General features: G+C 43.9%; 1 non-coding gene across 1 annotated transcript; it reads right to left on the reverse strand.

The window, feature by feature from the left end:
- Nucleotides 1-242: 242 nt before the first annotated feature.
- On the reverse strand, nucleotides 243-397 carry LOC147429244 (5.8S ribosomal RNA). Its single transcript, XR_015185932.1, has one exon. It is a non-coding gene; the product is annotated as a 5.8S ribosomal RNA (ribosomal RNA).
- Between the last annotated feature and the right edge of the window lie 12098 nt (nucleotides 398-12495).

The raw sequence follows: 12495 nt of genomic DNA on the forward strand, positions 1-12495 counted from the left end.
TAAATTTTTTAGCAATTTTTTTATCTTTTTTGGGGTTTTGGGACCGCGGGACTCTTTTGGATTTCTGAGTTTTTGGGGTCATGAATCAGCCACCCATTACCCTTGGGCCGCTCGCGCGTGCGCACTCACAGAGTTCGGGCCTTCTCTAGCCGCGGTCACACACTAACTACAGTCACTAACCCTGACCGCTAATCCTAACCCTAATCACTAACCTTAAACATAGAAAACTAATAAAAAACTGTGGATGCTTAAGCAAACATGCCCTTGGAAGAGCCGCGGGCGCAAGTTGTGTTTAAAGACTCGATGATTCGCGGAATTTTGCAAATCACACTACGTATCGCATTTCTTGCGTTCTTCATCATTGCAAGAGCCAAGATATCCGTTGTTGCTGAGAGTTGTTTGCTTTAGAGTATGTGCCGTCCCCGAAGGGGGCCGCTCAGTCCATTATCGGTTGTTCTGTGCCCCCTCGAGAAGGGGGAGCATAACGTTTATCGAGCGACCCCGTGCCTTTCGGCACGGAAGAGGGGGGTCGCTCACGCAGCACCAGAAGGTGAGGGAAAATCATCCCTCCCCTGCACCCTCCCGCGTGGTCAATGGACGGACCCGACCTCGCGCCTCGCCCACGGTCTCTTGGCTCCGGAGGTGGGGCGAGGCCACGGAGGATCTCTGCCAGTGATTCTATAGTTGGACTACACTTATAGTGCCAGCCTAGTGCGCTTCTAGCGAGTTCACACTTAACGACCGCATGTACATATGTGCTACTTTTCAGCTTTAGCACTTAGTCATTTTGTACTCTGTTTTCTTAGTGAAGAAGAAGAAGAAGCTTTCCATCTCTGTGTGCTTTGTGCTTGTCTTGTGTAGCTCTCTTGCATCCTCATTCTTTACATGGTATTAGAGCCTGGTGCAGGCAAGAGAGGCTAAGAGAGCAAGAGAATCACAATCCAAAGTGCAGTACACAGAGATTTACTGTACAAGTACAGTAGTTGTATGTACGTTTGATTGTGGACACTCGTTGAGTGTAGAAAGCATTACAGGTACCACGATAGTAGCTTCAACAGATTTGCAGGTTTTTGCATCTAGATTGTAGCTATTTTGTCTTAGTGCTTCAAGATGTCTGACGGTTTCAGTCAGATTGTCACTGAGAAGCTTGAGAAAAATAACTACCCCGCATGGAAGTTTAGAATAACAAATTTCCTAAAAGGAAAAGGTTATTGGGACTATGTAGAAGGAGACAATGAAAAGGAACCAGAGATTCCCGACCCAAATGCTACAGCAGAACAAAGAAAAGCTTTGAGGGACTTGCAACAAGGCTAGAGCAAAGTGATGTGTTGGCTTTCTATGAGCATCACAAATGGCATGATGGGCTATCTACAGGATGCTGAAACCCCCACCATTTCATGGAAAAACTTAGGCAGAGTGCTCGAGGTGAACACCAAGGCTAGGAAGCTTCAACTAAAGTCGGAGCTAAATCCGGTTAAGAGGAACAACCTCTCCATCAATGATTATGCCTTGAAGATCAAGAGTATCATTGAGGCTCTTGGATCTATTAAAGTCTCAGTGGAAGACGATGACATTGTCCGTGCATGCTTGGATGGTCTAGGAGATGAGTATGTACATTTCAGGTCTTCCATGAATACAAGAGACGACATCCCCATGTTCCAAGATTTGATTTCTATGTTTATTCTTGAGGAGAAGAACCTTGGTCTTAACACATCTTGCATTAGGAGATTTCGGAGGTCTTTTGGAGGGCCTTTTGGAAGAGAGAGGAAAATAAGCTCCTCCAATGAGAGAAGAGCCTATGTTACGTAGAAAAATAGATTGATATTAACAAAAATATAAAAGGTGTCCCTCTCCTCATTTAATAATCTAGTGGTCCTTCAAGACGATCACTCTCTTTCATTTAATGCGAGCACCTTTTTCAGAAGGTAGATGTGGTGCATTTGATATGGCTTATGTCATCTCTAGAACTCAAAAAGTTACAAAACTATCGAGTCGTGGAAGATTTTGAAACTTTTGATACTGTCAATGCGTCCGGAACGCCCAAATATCCTAGAAATGAATGTCCAATTGCCTCGCCCCGACATTCAAAGAGGCAAAAAATGTCAAAAGCCCCTAAAAAAACATTTTACTAACGGCGCGCGAGGGAGCATTCCAAAATTTTGGAATGCCTCCTCGCGCGCTGTTAGTAAAAAGCCCCTTTTTTGCTCTTTTTAGGGAGCTTTTTGAGAGGAAAATGTCAAAAAACCTCTAAAAAGGGGCTTTCTTGAAAGATAAGTGTCCAAAAATCACTAAAAAAAACTTTGTACTAACGGCGCGCAGAGGGGCATTCTAGAATTTTAGAATGCCTCCTCGCGCGCCTTAAGTAAAAAGCCCTTTTTTCGGGGTTTTTTGACATTTTTTGCCTCTCCGGATGTCGGAATGAGACAAGTAGACATTCGTTTTTAGAGTATTTTGGCATTCCGAACGCATTGCTGGTGTCAAAAGCCTCAAAATCTATCAACTATTTGACAGTTTGTGAATTTTCAACTTTCAGTGATGACGTAAGCTGCATTGAATGCGCCGCACCTGCCTCCTGAAAAAGACGCTCGCATTAAATAAAAAAGTGACCGTTTTCAAGGATGATTGGGAATATAAATCTATTTTTCTACGTAACGTAGGCTCTTCTCACAAGGTGCAAGTGCATTTTAAAAATTTTTTCTAAAGAGAGAAATACAATTTCTTACAAGGCCCTCCAAATGAGCGCTAGCTCCGAAATTTTCTAATGTTCTCGTGGCAGAAATAGTTCTGAACAGGCCTTCTATTCTAACTCGAGCAGAGGTAGAGGTCGTGGTCAAGGCCCAAGTGGTTGTAGGGGCCAATTTCGAGAAGGTCAATCAAATCAAAACAATACAGGTGACAGGGGAAACCAGTCTCAAGGAAGGGGGAGTCAAAGAGGTCGTGGTGCAGGATCAAGCAAGCAACAACATACTGCAGATAGTAGAGAATGTTGGACTTGTGATGAAAAAGGTCACATGTCACGTGACTGTCCAATAGAAAAAGCAAGTGGAAAGAGAGAACAGGGCAACTATACATCTACTAGCAGAGATGCAGATGACAGCAGAAGCGAGCGCATGTTTGTTATGCAGAATGTAATGAATACAATGACTGCAGAGAATTCCACCCAAGATGATGTTTGGTATGTGGATTCAGGTGCCTCTAATCACATGACATCTCGTGGAGAGTGGTTTAGAGATATGCGCAAACTAGATGTGTCAGGCTATGTGCAGACAGGAGATGGCACAGCTCACCCCATTGCTCATGTAGGGGACATACCTCTAAATACAAAGAGTGGGAAATCAAAGTACTTAGCAGATGTACTTCATGCCCCAAACATTACAAAGAATCTTGTTTCTATTGGACAAATGGTTGAGCAGGGTTTGCAGGTTTGCTTCAATCCGAATGGCTGTTATGTAGAAGATTTCTAGAATGGTTGTAAGCTGATCACAGAGGGCAAATGTGTGGGCAGAATGTTTACACTGAATGTAGACATGCCTGAGGTAAAATCTGCATTATTTTCACAGGGCACAGGTGTTGTGGCTGATGTTGACATTTGACACAAACACATTGGCCATGGCAATGAGCAGAGATTGTGCAGCATGCAATTAAAATAGATTGTAAAAGGTTTGCCCAAATTCAAGGTGGATGGTATGCATAAAGTGTGTGTAGCATGCCAGTTTGGAAAACAGTCAAAGGGCTCATTTCCACATGAGCGCAATGTATGTAAAAAGCCACTTGAATTAGTGTACAGAGATTTTTGGGGTCCAACCGATACTGCAAGCATACATGGTTGCAGGTATTATGCCTCGTTCATTCATACAAGGAAAGTATGGGTCTACTTCATGCGTAACAAAAGTGAAGTGTTTGGTCACTTTCAGGACTTCAAAGTCATGATTAAGAAGGAGACAGATATGCAAATCAAGACATTGAGGTCAGATGGAGGGGGAGAGTACTTCTCCAACGATTTTTCATATTTTCTGTGAATGCATGGTATACACAAACAATTTACATGCAGATATACTCCACAGCAGAATGGGGTCGCAAAACGGAAAAACAGGCACATTGGAGAGGTTGCACGTGCATTGATGAATGAGAAGAACATGCCTCATCATTTCTGGGCTGAAGCTGTAAATACAATTGTGTACCTTATGAACAGGACACCTATAGATGCGGTGCATGATGTAACACCTGAGGAAACGTTTACAGGTACAAAGCATGATTTGGCACACTTGAAAGTGTTTGGTTGCATAGCTTACGTGCATGTACCAGATGAGTTGCGTAAGAAATTGGATCCTAAAGCAGAGAAATGTATTCTTGTGTGATATTCCCTTCAACAAAAGAGGTACAGGTGCTACAATCCTACTACAAGAGAATCACGAGTGAGCAGAGATATAGTCTTTGATGAGATGAGCAGCTGGTCATTAGGAAAAATTTGAACTCTACATGGGCCTCTTTGCTTAAGGGGTGATTAAAAACTGGCCAGTGCGGAGAGAGCTGGGATATCCCCTAGTGCTTAGAGAAATGTAGGTGTGTCATGACTTGTCCCCTCCCTGTAGTGGTTTCCCTCAAGTCAAAACCACCACATAGCATGGTTTTATTTGTGCCCAGCCTGGTTTTGGTTGTCAGAAGTAAAGCCACTTGGGTTGGAAAAGGAAGAACGTTCAATTTTACTCGATAGGAAGGTGGGGGAGCCACATGACCTTTAATGCTATTCAAAGAAAAAGGCTCAAAACCATATTAAATTGAAATTCAAATTTGGATGTCCAATTTTAAGGCAGAATGTGGATACGTGTTGTAGGTCGATTGGAGGAAACCATGAACTTGTACGCTGCACTCACTGTACACACATAGTGGCCTGCTCGACATTTAACCTGCGCCAGACGTGTGTGGGCAGCAGGTCTTCAAGGCGCCGCCTACTAGCTAAGGGTCTCCAGTGAATGGATGCCACATTGCATGGCTGGCCCGCTTTGATAGCGACAATCTTGAAATGGCCAACCATAAAGCGCGTGTCCTCGCCCCTCGGTCCTGGTCCTGAAGCATGCTGGGCATAGGAGTAGGCGGGCCTTTATGAGCCCGCATGGATGAGCTTTAAAGGCGTACGTGTAATGACTACACAACACACCCGATTGAAATTTTGGAGTATTTTAAAAGAAATTTTTCAAATACAACCCATTAGAAAATCCCTTCGCACGCCTATGAAGAACAAATTTAAGGCTTTTATGGTCAATCTTTATTTTGGATTCACCTATTGTCCTCTCTCTCTCTCTCTCTCTCTCTCTAGTGTGCACTGTTTATTGTACAGGCATTTAAGAAGTCCACATCTTGTAGTGGTTTCAAGATCACCTAGTCTCCCCCTAGAGTGGTTTTCAAGGACCCACAAAAAATTAGGCTTTGTCTCCCTTGATCCAAACATGCTCCCTTGAAATTAGGGATTTTTACAAGGCCCATGGAGAGCTCAAATTTTTCCTAATGTACAGTAATGCACATGGCACTATTGGGGCTGATGTAAAAGATGATGTGGTTGTACAAAATGTAAGGCCACAATCACAGGTTTTGAGTGGACCACAATAGTCCTCTTCTCATGGCTCTGTTGAGAAGCCATGTAATGGTAGAATACGTATGCAGGTTACTCCACCAGCAGGTACAGGGAATGTATCATAAAAAGGAAAGGAAAAGGTTGATGAACCTCCCTTTATGGCTGATGCATCATCAGGTTTTTCACATATAGACATGGATTCAGATGGTTCTGAACAAAGTCTTGATGAGGAATTTGGAATTCCGGATGTTAGGACACCTGGTGTAAGGAAAGTACAAGAAGATGCTAGAGGGCAAAGGAGTGACCCAGGACCGCCCACATCTAACGGAGTCAAAAATCCAGTTCAGAAATTGACTTATGATCTAGCGCATCACCAAGCCTACATGGCTAAGGTGATACAGGATGTGGAGCCCACATGTTTTGAGGATGAAGTTGGAAATGTGCATTGGGATGATGCAATGAATGAAGAGATGGCTGCATTGGAAGCAAACGACACATGGGATTTGGTGCCATTTCCAAGTGGCAAGAAAGTTATTAGCTGTAAATGGGTGTATAAAACCAAGCACAAGGTTGATGGTAACATTGAGCATCACAAGGCAAGGCTAGTTGCAAAGGTTTATGCACAAACGTATGACATAGACTATAAGGAGACCTTCACTCCAATGGCAAAGAGGACGACTATGAGAGCTGTCATAGCAGTGGCTGCATCTAGAGGAGGGATTATGCATCAAATTGATGTAAAGAATGTCTTCTTGAATGGTGAGTTGCAAGAGGAAGTGTATATGGATCAGCCACCTGGTTATGTCGATCCAGGTTACCTAGATTATGTATGCAAGCTTCTCAAAGCTTTGTATGGTTTGAAGTAGGGCTCTAGAGCATGGTATGACATGATTGCCAAGTATCTTGTCAGTATTGTTTTTAGGAGAGCTCATGCTGATCATTCACTCTATGTACGTGAGAGTGATATGGGAATTGTGGTCAATACCATATATGTAGATGACCTTATTATTGTGGGTGATAATGCTATGGAGATTGACCATGTGAAGGGTCTTCTCAAACAGGAGTTTGAAATAAAAGATTTGGGCGAGTTGCGCTACTTTCTTGGCATTGAGGTGATCAGGACTCCAAAGGGTGTATGGTTTTCATAGAGACAGTATGCTTTGGACATGTTGTCAAAGTATGGTATGGCTGGTTGTAAGCCAATTTCTATTCCCTTGGATGTGAATGCAAAGCTGAGTGCAGAGAAGGGTGATGTTGTTGAGGATGTCAAGATGTACAGGAAGATTGTGGGTAGTCTAATCTACTTGACTATCACGAGGCCAGACTTGAGCTACACATTAGGCTTGGAGAGTCAGTTCATGCAGCTTTCGAGGAAGCCACATTTGGATGGATTACGACGCACACTTCGGTATCTGCAAGGGACTCTTGACTATGCATTGTTCTATGCAGCAGATGTGCCATTAGCATTGTATGGGTATACAGATGCAGATTGGGCAGGTAGCATTGTTGATAGGAGATCTACGAGTGGCTTCATGTTCTCTTTTGGGAGTGCTGATGTTACTTGGAGCAACAAAAAGCATCCTACCGTTGCTTTATCGAGCATAGAGACCGAGTACAGAGGTGTAGCAGTTGCGGCATGTGAGGTAGCTTGGCTATGTGTTGGGATGTCGAGCTCTACATCTTGAGCTGGCATCCACTACGGGTCTTGGCCGCTTATGGCATTTACTCAATGGCGCGTTAGGTGACCGACATGGAGGAACTCTGCTAGTGATTCTACAGCTGGACTACACTTATAGTGCCAGCCTAGTACGCTTCTAGCAAGTTCACACTTAGTGACTGCGTGTACATATGTGCTACTTTTCAGTTTTAGCACTTAGTCATTTTGTACTCTCTTTTCTGTGAGGAGAAGAAGAAGAATCTTTCCATCTCTGTGTGGTGTGTGCTTGTCTTGTGTAGCTCTCTTGCATCCTCATTCTTTAAATGCTATCAGAGCCTGGTGCAGGCAAGGGAGGCTAAGAGAGCAAGAGCAGCACAATCCCTTCGTTCGCAATCCACGACCAGATGCCGAATAGGTTTTTCGTATAGGTTTCTGAACAGGTCTCCAAAGTGATGTACACAGAGATTTACTATACAAGTACAGTGGTTGTATGTACGCCTGATTGTGGACACTCGTTGAGTGTAGAAAGCGTTACAGGTACCACGATAGGAGGTTCAACAGATTTGCAGGTTTTTGCAGATTGCAGCTATTTTGTCTTAGTGCTTCAAGATGTCTGAGGGTTTCAGTCAGATTGTTACTGAGAAGCTTGAGAAAAATAACTACCCTGCATGGAAGTTCAGAATAACAAATTTCCTAAAAGGAAAAGGTTATTGGGACTATGTAGAAAGAGACAATGAAAAGGAACCAGAGATTCCCAAGGCAAATGCTACAGCAGAACAAAGAAAAGCTTTGAGGGACTGGCAACAAGGCCAGAGCAAAGTGATGTATTGGCTTTCTATGAGCATCAGAGATGGCATGATGGGCTATCTACAGGATGCTGAAACCCCCACCATTTCATGGAAAAACTTAGGCAGAGTGTTCGAGGTGAACACCAAGGCCAGTAAGCTTCAACTAAATTCGGAGATAAATCAGGTTAAGAGGAACAACCTCTCCATAAATGATTATTACTTGAAGATCAAGAGTATCATTGAGGCTCTTGGATCTATTAAAGTCTCAGTGGAAGACGATGACATTGTCCGTGCATGCTTGGATGGTCTAGGAGATGAGTATGTACATTTCAGGTCTTCCATGAATACAAGAGACGATATCCCTGTGTTCCAAGATTTGATTTCTATGCTTATTCTTGAAAAGAAGAACCTTGACACATCTTCTCTCATGGCAGAAATAATTCTGAATGGGCCTTCTATTCTAACTCCAACAGAGGTAGAGGTAGAGGTCGTGGTCGAGGCCCAAGGGGTTGCAGGGGCCAATTTCGAGAAGGTCAATCAAATCAAAACAATACAGGTAGCAGGGGAAACCAGTCTCAAGGCAGGGGGAGTCAAAGAGATCGTGGTGCAGGATCAAGCAAGCAACAACATACTGCAGATAGTAGAGAATGTTGGACTTGTGGTGAAAAAGGTCACATGTCACGTGATTGTCCAAAGGGAAAAGCAAGTGGAAAGAGAGAACAGGGCAACTATGCATTTACTAGCAGAGATGCAGATGACAGCAAAAACGAGCGCATGTTTGTTATGCAGCATGTAATGAATACAATGACTGCAGAGAATTCCACCCAAGATGATGTTTGGTATGTGGATTGAGGTGCCTCTAATCACATGACATCTCGTGGAGAGTGGTTTAGAGATATGCGCAAACTAAATGTGTCAGGCTATGTGTAGATAAGAGATGACACAGCTCATCCCATTGCTCATGTAGGGGACATACCTCTAAATACGAAGAGTGGGAAATCAAAGAACTTAGCAGATGTACTTCATGTCCCAAAAATTACAAAGAATCTTGTTTCTGTTGGACAAATGGTTGAGCAGGGTTTGCAGGTTCGCTTCAATCCAAATGGCTGTTATGTAGAAGATTTCGAGAATGGCTATAAGCTGATCATAGAGGGAAAATGTGTGGGCAGAATGTTTACGCTGAATGTAGACATGCCTGAGGTAAAAGCTGCATTATTTTCACAGGGCATAGTTGTTGTGGCTGATGTTGACATTTGGCACAAACGCATTGGCCATTTCAATGAGCAGAGATTGTGTAGCATGCAATCAAAACAGATTGTAAAAGGTTTGCCCAAATTCAAGGTGGATAGTATGCATAAAGTGTGTGCAGCATGCCAGTTTGGATGGTGCACACAGATGTTTGGGGTCCAACCGATACTGCAAGTATACATGGTTGCAGGTATTATGTCTCTTTCATTGATGACCATACAAGGAAAGTATGGGTCTACTTCATGCATAACAAAAGTGAAGTGTTTGGTCACTTTTAGGACTTCAAAGTCATGATTGAGAAGGAGACAGATATGCAAATCAAGACATTGAGGTCAGATGGAGTGGGAGAGTACTTCTCCAACAATTTTTCAGATTTTCTGCGAATGCATGGTATACGCACACAGTTTACATGCAGATATACTCCACAACAGAATGGGGTCGCAGAAAGGAAAAGCAGGCACATTGCAGAGGTTGCACGTGCATTGATGAATGAGAAGAACATGCCTCATCATTTCTGGGCTGAAGCTGTAAATACAGTTGTGTACATTATGAACAAGACACCTACAACTGCGGTGCATGATGTAACACCTGAGGAAAAGTTTACAGGTACAAAGCCTGATTTGGCACACTTGAAAGTGTTTGGTTGCATAGCTACCGTGCATGTACCAGATGAGTTGCGTAGAAAATTGGATCCTAAAGTAGAGAAATGTATTCTTGGGGGATATTCCCTTGAGCAAAAGGGGTACAGGTGCTACAATCCTGCTACACGAGAATTACGAGTGAGCAGAGATGTAGTCTTTGATGAGATGAGCAGCTGGTCCAGTAATGCACATGGCACTATTGGGGCTGATGTTAAAGATGATGTGGTTGTACAAAATGTGAGGCCACAGTCACAGGTTTTGAGTGGACTACAAGAGTCATCTTCTCGTGGCTCTGTTGAGAAGCCATGGAATGGTAGACTACGTACGCAAGTTACTCCACCAGCAGGTACAGGGAACGTATCACGAAAAGGAAAGGAAAAGGTTGATGAATCTCCCTTTATGGCTGATGCATCATCAGGGTTTTCACATGTAGGCATGGATTCAGATGGTTCTGAACAAGGTCTTGATGAGGAATTTGGAATTCCGGCTCTCAGGACACCTGGTGTAAGTAAAGTACAAGAAGATGCTAGAGGGCAAAGGAGTGACCCAGGACCGCGCACATCTAACAGAGTCAGCAATCCAGTTCAGAAATTGACTTATGATGGGTATCTAGCGCATCACCAAGCCTACATGGCTAAGGTGATACAGGATGTGGAGCTCACATGTTTTGAGGATGCAGTTGGAAATGTGCATTGGGATGATGCAATGAATGAAGAGATGGTTGCATTGGAAGCAAACGACACATGGGAGTTGGTGCCATTGCCAAATGAAAAGAAAGCTATTGGATGTAAATGGGTGTATAAAACCAAGCATAAGGTTGATGGTAACATTGAGCGTCACAAGGCAAGGCTGGTTGCAAAGGGTTATGCACAGACGTATGGCATAAACTATGAGGAGACCTTTGCTCTAGTGGCAAAGATGACGACTGTGAGAGCTGTCATAGCAGTGGCTGCATCTAGACGATGGATTATGCATCAAATGGATGTAAAGAATGCCTTCTTGAATGGTGAGTTGAAAGAGGAAGTGTATATGGATCAGCCATTTGGTTATGTCGATCCAAGTTACCCAGATTATGTATGCAGACTTCTCAAAGCTTTGTATGGTTTGAAGCAGGGCTCTAGAGCATGGTATGACAGGATTGCCAAGTATCTTGTCAGTATTGGTTTTCATGCTGATCATTCACTCTATGTACATGAGAGTGATGTGGGGATTGTGGTCATTACCATATATGTAGATGACCTTATTATTGTGGGTGACAATGCTATGGAGATTGACCATGTGAAGGGTCTTCTCAAACAGGAGTTTGAAATGAAAGATTTGGGCGAGTTGCGCTACTTTCTTGGCATTGAGGTGATCAGGACTCCAAAGGGTGTATGGTTGTCACAGAGACAATATGCTTTGGACATGTTGTCAAAGTATGGTATTGCTGGTTGTAAGCCAATTTCTATTCCCTTGGATGTGAATGCAAAGCTGAGTGCAGAGAAGGGTGATGTTGTTGAGGATGTCAATATGTACAGGAATATTGTGGGTAGTCTAATCTACTTGACTATCACGAGGCCAGACTTGAGCTACACATTAGGCTTGGAGAGTCAGTTCATGGAGCTTCCGAGGAAGCCACATTTGGATGGAGTACGACGCACACTTCGGTATGTGCAAGGGACTCTTGACTATGCATTGTTCTATGCAGCAGATGTGCCATTAGCATTGTATGGGTATACAGATGCAGATTGGGCAGGTAGCATTGTTGATAGGAGATCTACAAGTGGCTTCATGTTCTCTTTTGGGAGTGCTGTTGTTACTTAGAGAAGAAAAAAGCACCTACGGTTGCTTTATCGAGCACAGAGGCCGAGTACAGAGGTGAAGCAGTTGCGGCGTGCGAGGTAGCTTGGCTACGCACATTACTTGAGGACTTGGGAGTGCAGGTGGACCAGCAGATTTTCATCTATTGTGACAACCTCAGTAGCATGCAGTTGGCTAGGAACCCAGTGTTCCATGCCAGGACCAAGCACATAGAGGTCCATTACCACTACGTTCGAGAGCGAGTGTTGGCGGGCGACATCGACTTGGTCTACGTCAGCACAGAGGAGCAGATAGCGGATATCTTTACCAAGGACCTCGAAGCTAAGAAGCTTCGACGTTTTTGGACTATGCTTGGACTCTGTGACATGCAAAGCTCGAGGGGGAGTGTTGAGATGCCGAGCTCTACATCTTGAGCTGGCATCCACTACGGGGGTCTTGGCCGCTTACGGAGTTTACTCACTGGCGCGTTAGGTGACCGACACGGAGGATCTCTGCCAACGATTCTACAGCTGGACTACACTTATAGTGCTAGCCTAGTACGCTTCTAGGGAGTTCACACTTAGTGACCGCATGTACATATGTGGTACTTTTTAGTTTTAGCACTTAGTCATTTTGTACTCTCTTTTCTTAGCGAAGAAGAAGAAGAATCTTTCCATCTCTGTGTGCTTTGGACTTGTCTTTTGTAGCTCTCTTGCATCCTCATTCTTACACGGTGGGGTGCGGGGAAGGGACGCTTCCCCCTCACTGTCTGTCACGTGGGCGACTCCCATCCTCCGTGCCGAAAGGTGC

The sequence above is a fragment of the Adiantum capillus-veneris genome, chromosome 22 (assembly GCF_014529385.1).
Source record: "Adiantum capillus-veneris isolate H3 chromosome 22, ASM1452938v2, whole genome shotgun sequence".
Taxonomy (NCBI): domain Eukaryota; kingdom Viridiplantae; phylum Streptophyta; class Polypodiopsida; order Polypodiales; family Pteridaceae; genus Adiantum; species Adiantum capillus-veneris.